At 52.7% G+C, this 7,500-nt stretch overlaps 1 pseudogene; it reads right to left on the reverse strand.

Annotated features, from left to right (window-relative positions):
* Window positions 1-5,938: 5,938 nt before the first annotated feature.
* The window catches only part of LOC126330716 (large subunit ribosomal RNA), a 2,974-nt pseudogene continuing 1,412 nt past the window's right edge, over window positions 5,939-7,500 (reverse strand).

Below are 7,500 nucleotides of genomic sequence, written 5' to 3' on the forward strand. Positions count from 1 at the left end.
TATTGAGGTGTTCACCCATTATTAATGTAACTTGTTGGTGTTTTCGTTTGAAAAGCCAGTACATTGCAGCCTGCTGTCTAATTAACAGATCTAAAGGGCAGAGTCCCATGATTAGACACAGTGCATCTGTTGGTGTTGTACCAAATGCGCCTACACACCTTAGTATTACATTACGCTGTATCCTTCTTACCATAGTGGCAGGCTTGACCTGAGTGAGTTTGTGGGCCCAGGCACTGGAGCCGTATCCCACAATTGGTACCAAGACACAGTTATTATACATTTTTGTTGCAATCGGAGGGAGATGGAAACGCCGTTGGGCTATACTTATTAATTTGTTTAATACTGCCAAGGCCTTGGAGGCAACGTGATTTATATGTGGAATGTAGCTCCAGGCTTCGTCTATGAAGACGCCCAAGTACTTTGCAGCGCGTGTTCTTGCGACTATACGGTTGTTTAATCTTATGATTGGGTCCCTGGCTAGTCTGCCTTTCAGCAAGATGAAACTTGATTTATGAGGCGCGATTTCCAGTTTTGAACTTTGACACCATTGTATCAGTGTTTCGGATACATGGGCCGCTCTTGTCTCAATCTCGGCACGGCTGTCACCCTCAACAAGAACGAGGAGGTCGTCTGCATACGCCACGACTCCTAATGTCATGTTGTTCCTTTCTAGTGTGTTCAGTAATGGGTCCATATTCACGTCCCAGAACAAAGGGCCGCACACAGATCCCTGTGGACAGCCCTTTGAGATGTTCTTAGACACCACGACACCAGGAGCCGTGATTCTGGCGACTCTATTTCTGCAGTAATCCTTCAGACAACCATATAGCGCCGCCGGGCACTCCAACTCTCGAAGTCGAGAGAAGAGCGCCGGCCACCACAGGTTGTCGAAGGCACCCGAAATATCCACCATAACTCCGAGGACGTACTTCCGCGTGGATGAGTGTACAATACTTACGACTTTGTTGATAGCATCAGAAGTTGACTTTCGAGCTCGGAATCCGTATTGCGAGTCACTCATTCCACGTAGGACTCTATGACTAGACAGTCTAGAGACCAGCAGCTTCTCAAATGTCTTTCCCAAGACGTCCAGGAGACAAATCGGACGGTAGGATTTGGGCATCATTGGGTCCTTATCAGGAGCCTTTTTAATAATAATAACCTCTGCCGTCTTCCAGCAGGTTGGGAAGACCTGTGTTTCCATACATCTGTTGTATATTTTCGTGAGGCCCGGAGCCAGTTTGTTTGCAATACATTGCAGAACTTCTGCAGGAATTGCATCCGGCCCCGGGGCCTTGCGCTTTGCAAAGGAGCGAATAGCTGCCTTCACTTCCTCGATGGAGTAGGGGTACACCTGTATGTTGTTGTGGTAGTGTAACTGGTCTTGCCGTCTTATTTCCTGCTGCATCTCGGTGTCAGTGTCAGGTCGATCGTCTGGGAGGAGCACCCTCATTAGCTCCTCAGCGGTCTCTGACCAGTCCTGTGTCATTCTGTCTGCGTCGCCGACTCTTACAGTCGAGAGATGCATTGGTGAGTGAATTTTTTCCCTAACTATTTTGTATGGTGTACCCCATGGATCCAGAGTCAGGTGAGACTTTACAAAATCTTCCCAGCTCCGCTGGCGATGTTGTCGGAGAGTCTCCTTGAAGAGCCATTTCCTTCTCCTATACTGGGCAAGATGGTAGTGCCGTTCCTCCTGGGTGAAGGACCTTTGATAGCTGCTTCGTGCTCTTCTCATAGACTGCCTGAGCCGGGTGAGCTCTGGAGTCCATGGAGAAGTCGCTTTTCGTATGAAGCGCCTTCGCGTTGGTATTGCCGCGGCCAAAGCCGCCCTGATTGAGACAATTAAGGCCCCTACGGCCTCCTCCACTTCAAAAGGACCGTCTCCCAGCTCCGGAGGATGAAATTCCGCCTCCAACAGGTCCCAGTCTGCTCTCCCGTAGTCGTACTGCATTGTCCACCCCTCTGGCACATGCTCCACTTGTGATGCTATCGTAAATTCAATAGCGTTATGATCACTGGTGGTAGTGTTGTCATTGACCTGCCAATTTTGAATAGTATTCACAATGTTTGTTGTACAGAGCGTGACATCAATAAAGGACGCTGCCCCAGCTCTGCTCCTGTAGGTAGGAGGGTTGCCGGGGAGATTTACAACATTTAAATTATGTTCCATAATTATATCTTCCAGTGCCTGTCCTCTTTGATCTTGAACTTGGCTGTGCCATAGGGGGGATTTTGCGTTACTGTCCATTGCTATTATTATTGCTTTGCCTGCTAGGGCTCGCAATACTGTAGATAACTGCCCAAGATAAATATTGATTGGATCCCTGTATTGACAGTATATATTGATTATATACCAAAATGTATTATAAAAGTTTATCTCCACAACCGTTACATGGGAGGTGCAATACTGTGTCAAGACAGTGGTTTTAATTAACTTGTTGTAAATGACAATTGCTGACATGGGATTTGGACCCATTGATATTACCTGGGCAGTGACGGGAAAGCCTGTGACCTTGCCGGAGGCAGAGCTTGGCTCTTGAATTAGCATAACATCGATGTTCTTTTCTTCCGCTATCTTTCGGAGCTCCTGAGTTACGAGGGAGCTCCTCATAGCATTTATTTGCAGGACTTTTATCTTAGTCCGGATGTCTGGTGTAGAAATGGCTATCAGGCCATACCTGGGCAGGATCAAAACCAATCCTGCCGTGCATCTTGACCATGTTTTTATAGGTCTTGTCAATATCAAACTCCCGACCCCGTCTGATATATAATTTTGACACTAAGTCTTGTAATTTTTCGAAGTCTGTGGGAATATTTAACGCGGCAAGATGAATACAGTCTGCATCCTCCAGTGCCGGGAATGTGACCTTCTCTCCGCGAGGATGCCCGACCCTCACCAGCTGCCTCAGAGCCGCGTTTAGGGCTGTGGGTTCCTCCAGTCTTGACAGTCTTAACGTTTCTTCACAAATGGTGTATGTGTCTCCTGGTGGACACTGAGTGTACATTTTTCCAACTTGAATTGTTTCAACATCCTCTTGCGTCATTTTTGGAGTCTGCTGGTGCTCTGCTGCAGAGACTGGCGTGGCAGCCGACGACGACTCCGCCCCCGAGGACGAGCGGGAACCCCCGCTCCCGGCGGATGAAGCCGCCCCGCCGGTCACCGCCACCTCCCGGAAGCCTAAATGACCCCTCCCTGTGGCCAGGAAACCCCCAACCTGACAGGAGAAATCCGTCGACTCCGGCCGCTCTGTCGGAACAGGAAGTGTGTAGGTCTCTCCCTCCTTGCGCGTGAGAAAGCCCCCACTCTGTGAAGAGGTAGACTCCAAGTTGGTCTGCTCGGTCGCCGGATCTCCTGGAGGACTCCTCCTAATGGCCAGGAAGGACCCAACCTGGCAGGAGAAGTCCCGCATCTCCGGTTGCACGTCTGGAACTAAGACAGAATAGACCTTCCACTCCTCCTCTCGCTCGTCGACCACCGAGGGCAGAGATTCCTGTGATTCCTTTAGTTTCCGCCACCGACCTGCATCTCGCAACTGTTTGCTCGGTGATTTTCGAGTGACTCTATAGCGCGTTGCCATAGTCTGTCCTCTGTATGAGCCGCTGTATCATTATTTTATAGGTTGCACACTCCTTACCGGGAGTGTTGCAGGTGCGTTTCCGGTATTTACAAGGGATGCAGGTGGGCGTTTCTTTGTCGCACTTTGTTTTGTCATGCTTATCGCTTCCACAATTCCCACATACTGGGTTTAGGAAGCTACAGTATTTTGCAACATGTCCGTAATCGTGACATTTGGTACATTTAGCAAGGGCAGTATAGTCCTTGACGGATATTGCATTATAGCCTACGTATAGTCTATTGGTTGTAATGATCTGTTTACGCAATTCCGGTGACACTTCAATGGCATGGTGCACAGTGTTTCTGTCACGAGGACCTGCCTTGAAGCGGACCTTGAATTGTTCTATGAATTCTTCGCGAGTCATTTTGTCCTCAAAATTCTGTGCGTAAACACAGTCAGCCACGTCGTCCTGGGTCATATATGATGGTACATCGTACATCATCATAAGTGGCCTTCGCTTTCTGGGCTTTTCGCATGTAAATGACTCCTGAATTTTAGTATTGTTCATTAGTTTGTCACTGTCCTCAGTAGAGGCCAGTTCGACTATCAATACGTTTTTTGTAGTCCTTATCTGATTTATTTTGATTTTATCTACTCTAGGGTTTATACTCTTTTCAAACTTGGCTTTTGCCGTTTTGACATCGTCCCCTTTCTTAGGCTTTATGAAGACTGTTGGGACAGCTTTCTGTACGTTCTGCTTTATCGTATCTTGCACCGTACGTTTTGTCGTGATTGGTGCTGCCGCAACTGCAGCATAGGACTTCTGGGGCTTTGCCGCCTCTTTTCTAAGGCGGTCATTTTCCGCCTTTATCTCTTCATATTGCCCCTCGAGCTTGGCATGCGCCAGAGCCCAGTTGGCAACTTCCTCTTTGATCACCCTGATTTGATCTGCGGTGATCTTTCCATGTTTAACGCTTCGGTCTAGAAGCCGAAGAAAATGGGCGTGTCGCTCCATGACGGAGACGTTTGATCTTGCATCGAATGGAGCGTCTTGCTCCAATAGCGCCGTATCACTCTCCACGTTTTCTGCCATCATTGATTGAATTGAAGAGTGATAAATTGGAGGCCCGTCTCTTACCCCGGACCGGCCTCTCTGGCATGGGGGGGGGCAAATCGCAGCTCGCTCACCAGTCCCGCCCCTTGACCAAGAGCTTTAAGAGCTGCTGGGTTTAACACGCCGTTTCCAGCGCACTAGTCCCCTTCCACAACCACATCACTGGGGATTTCACCCGTCCCTCCCCGGCAAATGCCCACCGCATTCCGGAGAGGCGGATTCACCTCTCGGCCTTCGCCCCCTACTCGGCCGAGTTCCCACCTAAAGGCCAAGAACCCAGTCCTACCCAGGTGCTGGGTCGGTCCCCCAGACTTTCGGGGGTCTGGCCCCATCTAACCTAGCCGGGGACATGTCACCATGCCCCGGCTTGACGGAGCATGTCCGGGACATCCCGTTCACGGCGATGAGCCTTTGCCGGCTCGGGCCGTGATCCCTCCCCAGCGAATGTGGCCGTGGGGTTTGCAGAGCTGAGATGTTGTTTGCCCTGCGAGGGACAGATCTTGTGTCCCTTGCGACGCAGCTTCCCCTGCGCCATGCACCCTTTGCTTTCGCCTTGGGTTGGGGGACCATTTAACGTCGTCCAGGACGTGAGGAACTGCAGCAGCCAGACCGCAGGGCCCCAGGATCGTCGTGAGACTTACCCTCATACCCTCGCCCAGCCGCCGCGCTCAACTCAGGAGAGACAGGTGGTGTGTCTCTCGTTACGCAGCTTCCCCTGCGCCACGCACCCTTTGCTTTCGCTTGGGTTGGGGGCACTTAACGTCTTGCCGCGACGGGAGTTTTACGTCCTACCTTGACACACGACAACCCTCACAAATCCACAGCCCAGAGATGTTGAAGGTGGTAGCTGGGTCTTATATTGTGGAGTTTGACATCATCGAGACGGTGCGGCACTCAAGCCCGAGTTACGTTCCCCAGGGGGGTCTCCACACGTACCGGGGGATCATGACCGACCATGTCTCACCCACCGCTTTTGCTAATTAACGGTGGGCCAGTGCGGACCGTGAGGATTGCACCCAGTTAAGGGCTAGCCGTTTAACGTCATGCATGGACGGCCCATCCCGTGTTAGCTTCGCCCCATCTAAGGGGGTTACTGAGCCAGAGAGCCACGACAAGGCCACGAGATTGGACATTACGGTCCCCGCCCCACTCAGGTTCCTCTGAGCCCCGACGCGTTCGTTGACTTCAGGGAATCAGAGGGTCTCCTGGCGGTTTTAACCCAGTTATGGGAGGCAACACACCTCCCCCAGGTGGCGCTGCGCAGACCGCTTTTCTCTGGAGTAGATAGGGACAGCGGGAATCTCGTTAATCCATTCATGCGCGTCACTAATTAGATGACGAGGCATTTGGCTACCTTAAGAGAGTCATAGTTACTCCCGCCGTTTACCCGCGCTTGCTTGAATTTCTTCACGTTGACATTCAGAGCACTGGGCAGAAATCACATTGCGTCAACACCCGCTAGGGCCATCGCAATGCTTTGTTTTAATTAGACAGTCGGATTCCCCCAGTCCGTGCCAGTTCTGAGTTGATCGTTGAATGGCGGCCGAAGAGAATCCGCGCACCCGCGCGCCCCCGGAGGAGCACGCTAAGGCGGACGCGGCCTCGCAGCAAGGAAGATCCGTGGGAGGCCAAGGCACGGGACCGAGCTCGGATCCTGCACGCAGGTTGAAGCACCGGGGCGCGAACGCCGCGCAGGCGCGCGCATCCTGCACCGCCGGCCAGCACGAGGCCAACCAACGGCGAGAGCAGACCACGCCCGCGCTAAACGCCCGCACTTACCGGCACCCCTACGGCACTCACCTCGCCCAGGCCCGGCACGTTAGCGCTGACCCACTTCCCGACCAAGCCCGACACGCCCCGATCCTCAGAGCCAATCCTTATCCCGAAGTTACGGATCCAATTTGCCGACTTCCCTTACCTACATTATTCTATCGACTAGAGGCTCTTCACCTTGGAGACCTGCTGCGGATATGGGTACGAACCGGCGCGACACCTCCACGTGGCCCTCTCCCGGATTTTCAAGGTCCGAGGGGAAGATCGGGACACCGCCGCAACTGCGGTGCTCTTCGCGTTCCAAACCCTATCTCCCTGCTAGAGGATTCCAGGGAACTCGAACGCTCATGCAGAAAAGAAAACTCTTCCCCGATCTCCCGACGGCGTCTCCGGGTCCTTTTGGGTTACCCCGACGAGCATCTCTAAAAGAGGGGCCCGACTTATATCGGTTCCGCTGCCGGGTTCCGGAATAGGAACCGGATTCCCTTTCGCCCAACGGGGGCCAGCACAAAGTGCATCATGCTATGACGGCCCCCATCAACATCGGATTTCTCCTAGGGCTTAGGATCGACTGACTCGTGTGCAACGGCTGTTCACACGAAACCCTTCTCCGCGTCAGCCCTCCAGGGCCTCGCTGGAGTATTTGCTACTACCACCAAGATCTGCACCGACGGCGGCTCCAGGCAGGCTCACGCCCAGACCCTTCTGCGCCCACCGCCGCGACCCTCCTACTCGTCAGGGCTTCGCGGCCGGCCGCGAGGACCGGCCATGACTGCCAGACTGACGGCCGAGTATAGGCACGACGCTTCAGCGCCATCCATTTTCAGGGCTAGTTGCTTCGGCAGGTGAGTTGTTACACACTCCTTAGCGGATTCCGACTTCCATGGCCACCGTCCTGCTGTCTTAAGCAACCAACGCCTTTCATGGTTTCCCATGAGCGTCGATTCGGGCGCCTTAACTCGGCGTTTGGTTCATCCCACAGCGCCAGTTCTGCTTACCAAAAGTGGCCCACTTGGCACTCCGATCCGAGTCGTTTGCTCGCGGCTTCAGCAT

The sequence above is a fragment of the Schistocerca gregaria genome, unplaced genomic scaffold, assembly GCF_023897955.1.
Source record: "Schistocerca gregaria isolate iqSchGreg1 unplaced genomic scaffold, iqSchGreg1.2 ptg001338l, whole genome shotgun sequence".
In the NCBI taxonomy this organism is placed as follows: domain Eukaryota; kingdom Metazoa; phylum Arthropoda; class Insecta; order Orthoptera; family Acrididae; genus Schistocerca; species Schistocerca gregaria.